The sequence below is a fragment of the Gopherus flavomarginatus genome, chromosome 4 (genome assembly GCF_025201925.1).
Source record: "Gopherus flavomarginatus isolate rGopFla2 chromosome 4, rGopFla2.mat.asm, whole genome shotgun sequence".
NCBI lineage: Eukaryota > Metazoa > Chordata > Testudines > Testudinidae > Gopherus > Gopherus flavomarginatus.
In genome coordinates, this window is record NC_066620.1 from 166,656,735 (window position 1) to 166,667,833 (window position 11,099).

The window sequence follows — 11,099 nt, forward strand, 5'->3', positions numbered from 1 at the left end:
TAGGAAGAGAGGGAGGATGTTCATCGTCTTCTTCTCCTTTTTTTTTTCCTGCTTGGGTCAGCAGAAAAGCTGGAGCTGGCTCTGCTTATTCTAAACCATCTATTCTACCTTGTATTTAGCTGTCACTCTCTGAGTACATCTGAGACACTTTGTGACACTCTGAATACATTCTGAGGGTCCCAGATTCTGGGCAGCCTGAGCCCAAACATCTACACCACAGTTAAACAGCCCTGTAGACTGAGCTCTACAAGCCTGAGTCAACTGACATGGCCAGCTGTAGGTGTTTAATTGCAATGTAGACATATCCTAAGGGTTTCAAAGTGAATTATAGTAATTGTTGGAATCTTTGTCACAGGCCAAAAAGAAAGCAGCAAAGGAGCTCTGCTTTTATCCTGCCACTTTCTGCCTACCTCTCTCCCTACACAAAGATAGTGCAAAAACCTACAGAATGCTCCTTAGTATTTGTGATTTTGGAAATTGCAGAGCTAAACTTATTTCAGCTTATTCCTATGACAACCTGATGGCAAATCACATGTTGGCTCTCTTGTTTAAAGCAATTAGGTTCAACCAATCAGAAATCCATAAGGTAATTCATGTGTCTTCCTCCAGATGCTTCTGGCACAAAGTTTCATAACAAAACCAAGAAATTCAAGATCTCAGCTGCTTTCATTTTTACAAAAGGCTTCTGGGCCCAGCAGATATTTTGCATAAAACTCAGGTACTTTCATTTCCATGTATGACTCTCAAATAAGATAAATTTCACTGTAGAATTTCTATTTTAGGTAAGTATATGGCCCTATTACTGTAGTAGCCAAGCACCTCACAATTTGTAATGCATTTATCCTCACAGTACCCCTATGAAATAGGGAAATACCTCTTACCCATTTCACAGATGGAAAATTGAGTTACAGATACAGTAATTCACACAAGAAATCTGTGGTAGAGCAGGACATTGAATCTCAAATCTCGGAGGTCCCAGACTGGCACCTTTACTACTGAACTAGCCCTACACTTTATAATATGTTCACACAGATCTCTTGTTACCTTTGAAAATGCACCTGGTTACAATGCTGAACATTCCAAGATTTGTGGGGTCAGATTGAACCCTGTAAACCCTAGAAGTTGATGGAGATAAGTTGTGTATGATTCTGAAAGGGTTAATGTGGGCCTGAGAGACCAATTAACCTACCTGGCTGAATATTGCGTCTGTGCCAGCCCTAATTAAAGATTATTCCCAGTTGGAGGTGAAGCTGGGTGGTCAGTATAAAGAGACAAAATCTGAAGCGGAAGGAGGCTCCATAGAGAGTGAAGAATTCTGTAGTCCCTTTCTGGGACTAGAGGAAAGAGATTGGTGGTCAAGGAAGAAGCCCAGGGGAAAGATAGGTCCTGGGATCCTCTCCTAAATAAATGGAAGAAGTTAGCAGAGACAAGAAGCAACCACTGGCTCCTGTGGTGAAGAGCAATGGCAAAAGAGCAGGATCTGGACTTCCAGGGAGAGAGCTCCGGGAGGCCTTCTGGGAGGAACAGATTCCATGGGCACCCTCCATGTCCTGGTCCTGAAAGTAGGGTGCATATAAAGAGGCTGCGAGAGAGGCCTGCTTAGTAGGAAGAAGTCCAGAGAGGTGGCAGCAAGGAGTCTGACAGAGTGAATCTTGACTGTCTGTCCTAGGATCCTTGGTTCCCCTCCCACCCCTGGTAAGGTGGCTTGAAGTCTCTGAGAAGGGGATACGGACTACTGGAAACCCTATGAAAAGGATGCATGGATCACTGGGCCCAGCATCAAAGGCGGCAGATTGGACAGTGAGATTGGCATTTGTTTTTGACTTTCTATTACCTCAGAAGGGATGGGACTAAACACAACCTCACTGGAGGGCTGAGTCTCAGGAGGAGGCAGACCATCACAGTGCCAGAGCAGTCATTGAAAAGGGAATGCTAGAGGAGGTGAGTGTGTAGACCATACACAGCAGTAAGGGGGCATTTCAGCAGAGAGTGAACTTTTCTACTCATGAGATTAATGTGACACATAGTCTGTACATATCTTTCTTGCGCTACGTACAATTTGCTATGTTTTTTTTAGGTAAATATACTATATTGGTATTTTCCTCACTAATAAATGCAGAAATGCCAGAGGGAAGATAGTAGGGCATAATGTCTATGAAGTGGTAAAGGAAAAAGTAAAATTACACAGAGCAGGTCATCAACTTTCAGGAGCACAATCAATATGATGTACACATTGTGTCGTGTCTGCGTGCACAGTGAAAATAATATTTCCATACTTACTTAAAATGTACTTCTTAGAAATAAGCATGGAAATATTATTTTCACTGTGTGTGTGTATATATGTAAAATTTCAAGTGATATAGATATCTAAACACCTTGAGCAGTAACTGAAGAAGGCCTGTAACACATTTCTTTATTTAAATAATTTGCCTACTCAGCCGCCCAGAGCAGCTATCTGTCCTGCCCAATTTTCCAGTTCCTGCCATTCAAGTATTTTCTTTTTTCCTCAAAAAGCTATAAAAGGGCTTTTGGAGGAGAACTGTCTGAATGATACGATACACATTATATGAACCCCAGGACTTGTGTCAGTAAAATCATAGTCATAGTACTTTTTCCATAATAACATTTGATGGTTTTTGGTTGTTTGTTAGTTTTTAATTGGTCTAATCAGTTTTTAATTATTTTAGACTGGAGTTCAGAGACTAACCTAAATAGCATTCAGAAAATTAGGCTGCACACATCTTCAGCTTCCAACATATTATAATTCATAGCACTGTGAGAAATAGTTTACACTTCTAGAGAAGCATGTGGGAGGTGGCTGCAGAGGTTAGAGCTCGTTTTCCAGTTTGATGCACAGACTCACCCACCCTTTTCCATAGTGATAAGAGGCTGCAATTCACCAGCAAGTTCTGGCTTCTCTTATATATGTATTTGAAAAAAAAAGGGGTTCTTGAATATTATGAGCATGAATTTGATCTAGTTGGTATTACTGAAACCTTCTGAGATTATTATCAGAATCGGAATGTTAAAAGGAATGGTTATAACCGATTTGGGAAGAATCAAGTGGTCAAAGGGAGAAGAAATGTCATTCTATATATAAAATGACATTACATGTTTCTGAGTTACTGATAACTCAGAAGATAATGATCTTGAATGATTATGGATCAGTGTCCTAACAGATAAAGCAAAAGATGGGGTATTAGTTGGTGTCTGCTATAGAACATGAAATTGCTGGGGAACAGGATGACCACCTCCTTACACACCTATCTATAATGTAAGATAAAAAGCTGTGTGATTATGTCAATTTGAATGCCATTTGTTGGAGGTCTCGTGCTCCCAGTACAAACACATCACTGGAATTTCTAAACATTCTAGATGACGATTTCCTGACTCAAAAAGTGTTGAAGCCAACAGTAGGGAATTCTTTGTTAGATCTTCTTCTAATAGATTAAGAGGAACTAATCAAAGTAATCAAAATTAATTATAGCGTAGGTACAAATGAGCATAAGTTGAACACATTTATAATGTGCGAATAGAGTAAAATTCAGATCAGTAGTATATACACTTGGTGCTTTCAAAGGGTCAGTTTCAAAAAGCTGAAAACAATTATGAGCCAAATCAGTTGGGAGGAAGAGTTCATCAGAAAAATGTGAATGATTATTGGGAATAATTTAAGAATAATTTACTAGATGCCCAAGAAGCCACAATTGAGGAAGAAGCCATACTGGTTTAAAAAATAACTGGTTTAGAGGAGAAATGAGAGCAGCTGTAAAAAAGAAAAATATATTCTATAACAAGTGGAAGAAAGAGGAACTTGATAGTAACGAACATAAATCCAAAGTTAAGAATCATAGAAAATTGATAAGGGAAGCCAAGGGAGAAATCTATAGCCAGCAGAGTCAAGAAAAACAAGAAGGAATTTTAAAAATATATTAGGAACCAAAATAATCTTAACAGTGTATTGGTCCATTATTGGATGGAAATGGTAGACTTATCAATAATAATGAAGAAAATGCAGAAGTGTTCAATAAATATTTCTGATCTGTATTTGGGGAAAAACCGATGATATAGTCTCATCATGTGATGATGATAATACTCTTTGTATTCCATCAGAATCTCTGGAGGAGGTAAAACAGAAACTACTAAAGCTAGACATTTTTAAATCTTCAGGTCCAGAAAACTTGCATCCAAGAGTTTTAAAAGAAAAGAGCTGCCTGAAAAACTCAGTGGACCATTGCTGTTGTTATTCATTAAGTCTGGGAGCACTGCTGAAGAAGAAAGCTAATTTTGTCCCAATATTTTAAAATGGTAAACAGGATTACCCAAGTACTTATAGGCCTCTCAGCCTGACGTTGATCCCAGGCTAGATATCGGAGAATCTGATACGGTGGTCAGTTAATAAGGAATTAAAGAAGGTTGATGCAAATCAGCATGGGCTTATTGAAAGTAGAACCCATCAGACAAATTTTATATGTATATTTTTATGAGATTATATGTTTAGCTGATAAAGGCAGTAGTGTTGATGTAATATTCCTAGACTTCTGTGAGGCATTGGTCTTGGTACCATATGGCATTTTGATTAAAAAACTAGAACAATACAAAATTAAAATGGCACACATTAAATGGATTAAAAACTGGCTAACTGATTGGTCTCAAAATGGAATTGTAAACTGAAAATCAATGAGCAGATGTGTTTCTGGTGGGATCTTGCAGGGATCCGTTCTTGATCCTGTGCTTTTTCAAATTTTTGTTAATGACCTGAAGAAAAAACAAAATTATCTCTGATAAAGTTTTTAAATATAAAACAAAAATTGGGGGGAATGGTAAATAATGAAGAGGGCAGGCCACTGATTCAGAGCAATCTTGATTGCTTGATAAACTTGATGCAAGCAATCAATATGTATTTAAATATGGCTAAATGTAAATGTATACAAGAAACGGAAAAGGTAGGCCATATTTAGAGAATTGGAGACTTTATCCTGGGAAGCAATGACTGAAAAAGATATGGGAATTGTGGTGGATAATCTGAACCTCAGATCCCACATGCATAAACAGGGGAATCCAGAATAGAAGTAAAGAGGTGTATTTTACCTCTATATTTGGCACTCGTGTGACCACTGCTGTAATAGTGTGTCCAGTTCTGGTGCCCACAATTCAAAAAGAATTTTGAAAAATTGGAGAGGGCTCAGAGAAGAGCCTTGAGAGTGATTAAAGGATTAGAAAATCAACTTTAACATGGTAGACTCAAGGACTCAATCCATTTAGTTTAACAAAGAGAAGGTTAAGAGGTGACTTGATTACCATCTATAAATACCTACTGGGGGAACATACCTTTAATAGTGGACCCTTCTGTCTAGTGGAGAACAGGTATAGCATGATCCAATATCTTGAAGTTGAAGATAGACAAATTCAGACTGGAAATAAGATATACATTTTTAACCAGTGAGTGTAATTAATCATTGGAACAGCTTACCACGAGTTGTTGTTGATTCCCCATCACTGATAATATTTAAATCAAGGGATCTGGGGGGATGTCATAAACAGATAGCTAAGAGTTAATGTCTCTTTCACCTGAAGCACCTGACCAGAGAACCAATCAGGAAACCGGATTTTTTCAACTTTGGGTGGAGGGAATTTTGTGTCTGAGGTCTTTGTTTTCTGTCTGCCTGCTGTCTCTGAGCTTTGGAGAAGTAGTTTTACTTTCTAATCTTCTGTTTCTAAGTGTAAGGACAAAGAGATCAGATAGTAAGTTATATGGTTTCTTTTCTTTGGTATTTGCATGAATATAAGTGCTGGAGTGCTTTGATTTGTATTCTTTTTGAATAAGGCTGTTTATTCAATATTCTTTTAAGCAACTGACTCTGTATTTTGTCACCTTAATACAGAGAGACCATTTGTATGTATTTTTTCTTTCTTTTTATATAAAGCTTTCTTTTTGAGACCTGTTGGAGTTTTCTTTTCTGGGAAATTTCAGGGAAATTGAGTCTGTACTCACCAGGGAATTGGTGGGAGGAAGAAATCAGGGGGAGATCTGTGTGTGTTGGATTTGCTAGCCTGATTTTGCATTCCCTCTGGGTGAAGAGGAAAGTGCTTTTGTTTCCAGGACTGGGAACGGAGAGGGGGAGTCACTCTGTTTGGATTCACAGAGCTTGTGTCTGTGTATCTCTCCAGGAGCACCTGGAGGGGGGAAGGGAAAAAGGATTATTTCCCTTTGTTGTGAGACTCAAGGGATTTGGGTCTTGGGGTCCCCAGGGAAGGTTTTTCAGGGGGACCAGAGTGCCCCAAAACACTCTAATTTTTTGGGTGGTGGCAGCAAGTACCAGGTCCAAGCTGGTAACTAAGCTTGGAGGTTTTCATGCTAACCCCCATATTTTGGACGCTAAGGTCCAAATCTGGGATAAGGTTTATGATAGGGGACAAAGTGGATCACAAGCTAAATATGAGGTCAATAGTGTAACTCTGTTGGCGAAAAAAGCAAACATCTTTATGGGCTGTATCAGTAGGAGTGTTGTAAGCAAGACACGAGAAGTAATTCTGCTCTCTGCTACGATAATGTCTCAACTGGAATATTATGTCTAGTTCTGGGTGCCACGTTTCAGGAAAGATGTGCACAATTTGAAGAAAGTCCAAAGGAGAACAACAAAAATGATTAACGGTCTAGAAAATGTGACTTATGAGGGAGGATATAACAGTTTTCAAGTACATAAATGGTTGTTACAAAGAGGAGGACGAAAATTTGTTCTCCTTCACCTCTGAGGATAGGCCAAGAAACAATGGGCTTAAATTGCAGCAAGGAGGTTGAGGTTGGAAATTAGGAAAAAGATCCTGACTGCAAGTGTAGTTAAGCACTGGAATAAATTGCTTAGGGAGGTTGAGGAATATCCATCATTGGAGGTTTTAAAAACAGGTTAGAGAAACAACTGTCAGGAATTACTTAGTCCAGGAGTACTTACTTAGTCCTGGCTTGAGGATGGGGATTGGACTGGATAACCTATTGAGGTCCCTTCCAGTCCTACACTTCTGTGATCACAATGGTTCCTTCTGACCTTGGAATCTGTGAATCAGACTACAATTTTGAACAAGAGTGTTCAAAGCCGCTTTGTTATTTTGATATTTCTGGCAATACTGGGACTAGTAAACCAGGATTACAGATTTACGGTGACTATATGCTACCTGTTGACCTCTAGCACAAATCATGACCATATTATGTGTTTTACAGTACTTGTGGTATAAAACAGGAGCCACTTCCATATGGGATTATATATGAATTATCAAATACACATAACATATCACTTGTATGACATTTACATGTGTGACTAGTTTTGCATATGAACAGTTCCAATTAGTATTTCCTGCTGCTCAGTAGTAATATTTACAAATGTTCTGCACATGTAAATTATTGATAAAAGGAATAGTCACTTTCCTAGACTGAGATATGCATGGACTATAAATTGCTGGCATGTTTGCTCTGTCTTTGGCTTAGCTGTTTTAATATTTGTTTTATCTCCTTTCTACTAAATGTCTGATTTTCACTTTCTTCAGGTTGATGGATTGTTTTTATCCACTTAATAGGGCTATTTAAGATTCTCACATTCCAGGTCATTAATTGTAATGGTTTAAATATTGTTATGACACTCCCAAGAGGGTGAAACTCAAGTTGTTAGCCCACTTCTGTTCATGGGAAAATATCTATTCTGGCATATACCACCATTTATTTGTTTCATTTACTTTCTAAGTTTCTGTCACCAATATATTTAAAGTCCCATTATCTTCAGATAATAGTTAATAGTGAATAACATCATTTGTTTTGAATTATGACCAAAGAAATGTGTAAATACACTGTTTAAAAAATGTAACTCCTCTTATACTTCAAATGATTGCACATATCTATTACTGTAGGTGTGTGGGGTGGAAGGGAGTGCTGTGCACAGCTGAGAGAGATTTTTTTTTACGTTAGGAGTACCCATCAAGGAAGCATGAAAGCCCTGTGGTGCCTCGGGCCACTGCATGCAGATTAAAAGGGCAGCGCTGCCCGTGACACCCCCCATCCATTCCTTCCTACTGCCAATGATGGTTGTTTTTGGAACCGCAATCTTTGATTCTTCATGTCTTCCCTCCCTTAGTGCAGATAGCATTCTAAACTTATTCCTAAAATTAACTATTTACAGATATGCTATTCAAGACTAATAACTAATGTTACTATCTTTTTCATATGTGTTTACCAGTGCTGGGTTGGTTACTGAGCTCAGTACTGGAGTGATGCCCCATTCTCCTGGTTTCAGTGCTTGTCATTCATGTCACAGGTCTATGTCAGTGAGCAACCCATACCCCAGCTGCCTTAAGTGTCTGGGAGAGGTGCATGTAAGTGACAAATATTACATTTGTAGAGGGTTCAAACCCTGTTGGAAAAAGGACAGGGCTTCCAAACTTGCTCTGGGAGTCTACACTTCATCCACTGGCAGAACCCTCCTGCTCTGAACAGGTACTGAGCACATCTCAGTCTGTGAGGAATCTGTCGTAACATTTCTTCCCAGATCTGGACCTTAGCGTCCAAAATATGGGTGTTAGCATGAAAACCTCCAAGCTTAGTTACCAGCTTGGACCTGGTATTTGCTGCCACCAGCTAGGAATTATACAGTGCCCAGCTCACTGTGGTCTCCCCAAAACCTTCCCTGGGGGACCCCCAGACTCAGATGCCTTGAGTCTTACAACAAAGGGAAATAGCCCCCTCCCCTTGTTTCCTTGTTTCTTCCTCCCAGGCTCCCCTCCCTGGACGACCCTAGGAGATTCCCTGCTTCCAGTCCTGGAAACACAAGTACCGAGAGATCTAATCTCTCTTCCCCCTCACCCAGAGGGTATGCAAAGTCAGGCTTAGTAAATCTAACACAAAGAGATTTCCCCCCCGACTTCTTCCTCCCATCAATTCCCTGGTGAGCTGCAGATTCAATTCCCTGGAGTCCCCACTAAAGAAAAACTCCAATAGGTCTTAAAAAGAAATCTTTATATAAAAAAGAAAGAAAAAGACATTAAATATAGTCTCTGTATTAAGGTGACAATATACAGGGTCAATTGCTTAAGAAAAAAAGTGAATAAACAGCCTTATTCCAAAAGAATACAATTTAAAACTTTCCAGCAACTACACACATGTAAATACAAAAGAAAAAAATATAAACCTATTGTCTTACTATCCTTGTACTTACAACTTGGAAACAGAAGATTAGAAAGCCAGGAGATAGAAAAATCACTCTCAGAGCCGAGAGGGCACAGACCCAAGACAAAGAACAAAGAACTCACACCCAAAACTTCCCTCCACCCAGATTTGAAAAAGTCTTGTTTCCTGATTGGTCCTCTGGTCAAGTGTTTCAGGTTACTGTTTGTTAACCCTTTTACAGGTAAAAGAACATTAACCCTTAGCTATCTGTTTATGACAGAGTCCTTCTCTTCTGACAGACTTCTCAAGCAGGTCTGTATCATTGGTGCCTAAAAGGAGACTGCGTAGGTATCCTAATGACTCAGCACTGGAACCCTCCAAGGGGAAGGCAGCATGTGTTCACAAGGATTCACAGGGGCACTCGGAAAGTCACACCCCAGTGACCAATCTGTGACTCAGGAGTGACTGCTGACTCCAGAACTCAGGAAGGGTCTGTTGAGATCAATCCCTGAAGGATCAATGGACTTTGCAATACCACAGTCTTAGGTGCCCTTTCTGGTGCTGTCAACATGTGAGGCTTTCAAGGCAGCCAAATGGTTGTTTAATTTGTCAGTACTAGCTTCTCCCATGATTCAAGAGCCTTGATTTGGGAACCTCATGCTCCTGTGATCCTGGCTCCAGCCCCAGAGAATCACTCAGTACTGGGCACTTCTCCTCTTGCAGCACCTCTACATAAGATTGCATCTAGAGGCAAGGGGAAAATAACACTTCTTTATTCACACCATTTATGATATTGTAAAACTCTATCATATCCCCATAGCAACTTAAATTTGGCCTCTAGGACCTGTATCCTACCTTTCCCTATGTCCTTGATAATTACATGTACCATGATCACCAGTTCCTCCCCAACACTGCACATGCAACTGTCTATATGCCTCGACAGATCTGCAACTGTCACACCCGTCATACAATTCACCATGCAGTTCTCCCAGCCATCGCAGACCCAAGTATCTGTATTTCTAATAATTTAAGTCCCTCTTATTATTGCCTGTCTCTTCCTAATAACTGAGGTATTCTCAAGGAGAGAGGATACCATGAAGTCATCTGGAAGGTGAGTCCCAACTATGGGATCATTTCCCTCTGATCTAGTTTGATGTTCTCCCCTGAGACTCTCATCTTTCTCAACAGCATAGAGCTGTTAGACTGGCAGGTGCAACCACTCTACTCTGTCCTGGAAAGTTTTGTCTATGTACCTATTTGTCTCCCTTAGCTCCTCCAATTCAGCCACTCTGGCCACAGGTGCCCATACTCAGTATCTCAGTTCCATGAGCTGCTTGCACCGAATGCACTCATATGCCACCTGCTTACAAGGCAAATAATTATCCATGCTATATTCAGTGCAATAAAGTAGATAGCCCTCACTCTGCTGCTGGACTTCTGCCTGAATTATTTTCGTTCCTGCAGTTTTGTTTTATTTTCTTTTTGTTTGATGGGGGGGTGTTTATTGCCCTAAGTTTAGAGAATATTAAATGAACCTGGCTTTCAGACTCCCTCTCTAAACTCCCCCAGAAAACTCTCCTGTTTGCTACTAGAACTTCCTTGCAAAACTCCCTTGCTCCTGTTTGCAGGCTCTAGAGCTCTTTTCATCAGCTTTCTGGCTTTTGAACCTTTGGGGTTCACTTCTCAAAATTATATCTGCAACCATGAGGGCTTTTAAAAAAAAAGTGAAAGCTGAGATTTTGGGGTATTCACATGACTTCCGAAGCTGCAGCTTTAAGGAAAACTTCTAATATCACAAGACTTTTGATCACATTGCAAAGTTTGGCAACCCTGTGATAATCTTTACTAGTATTGATAAAAGTGTCCAGACATTTCGTCATTACACTCTCTCCCCACTCCATTTGTTGGAGGGCAAGTATTTCAACCAGCTACCTCATTTTTGGGAAAT

At 39.8% G+C, this 11,099-nt stretch overlaps 1 long non-coding RNA gene across 1 annotated transcript in view; it reads right to left on the reverse strand.

Moving 5' to 3' along the window:
- The window catches only part of LOC127049824 (uncharacterized), a 311,243-nt gene extending 301,911 nt beyond the window's left edge, over window positions 1–9,332 (reverse strand). Inside the window, exon 1 of the long non-coding RNA XR_007774081.1 lies at window positions 9,174–9,332. This is a non-coding gene — a long non-coding RNA (uncharacterized LOC127049824). The remainder of the gene's footprint in view (window positions 1–9,173) is intronic.
- Window positions 9,333–11,099: the final 1,767 nt, after the last annotated feature.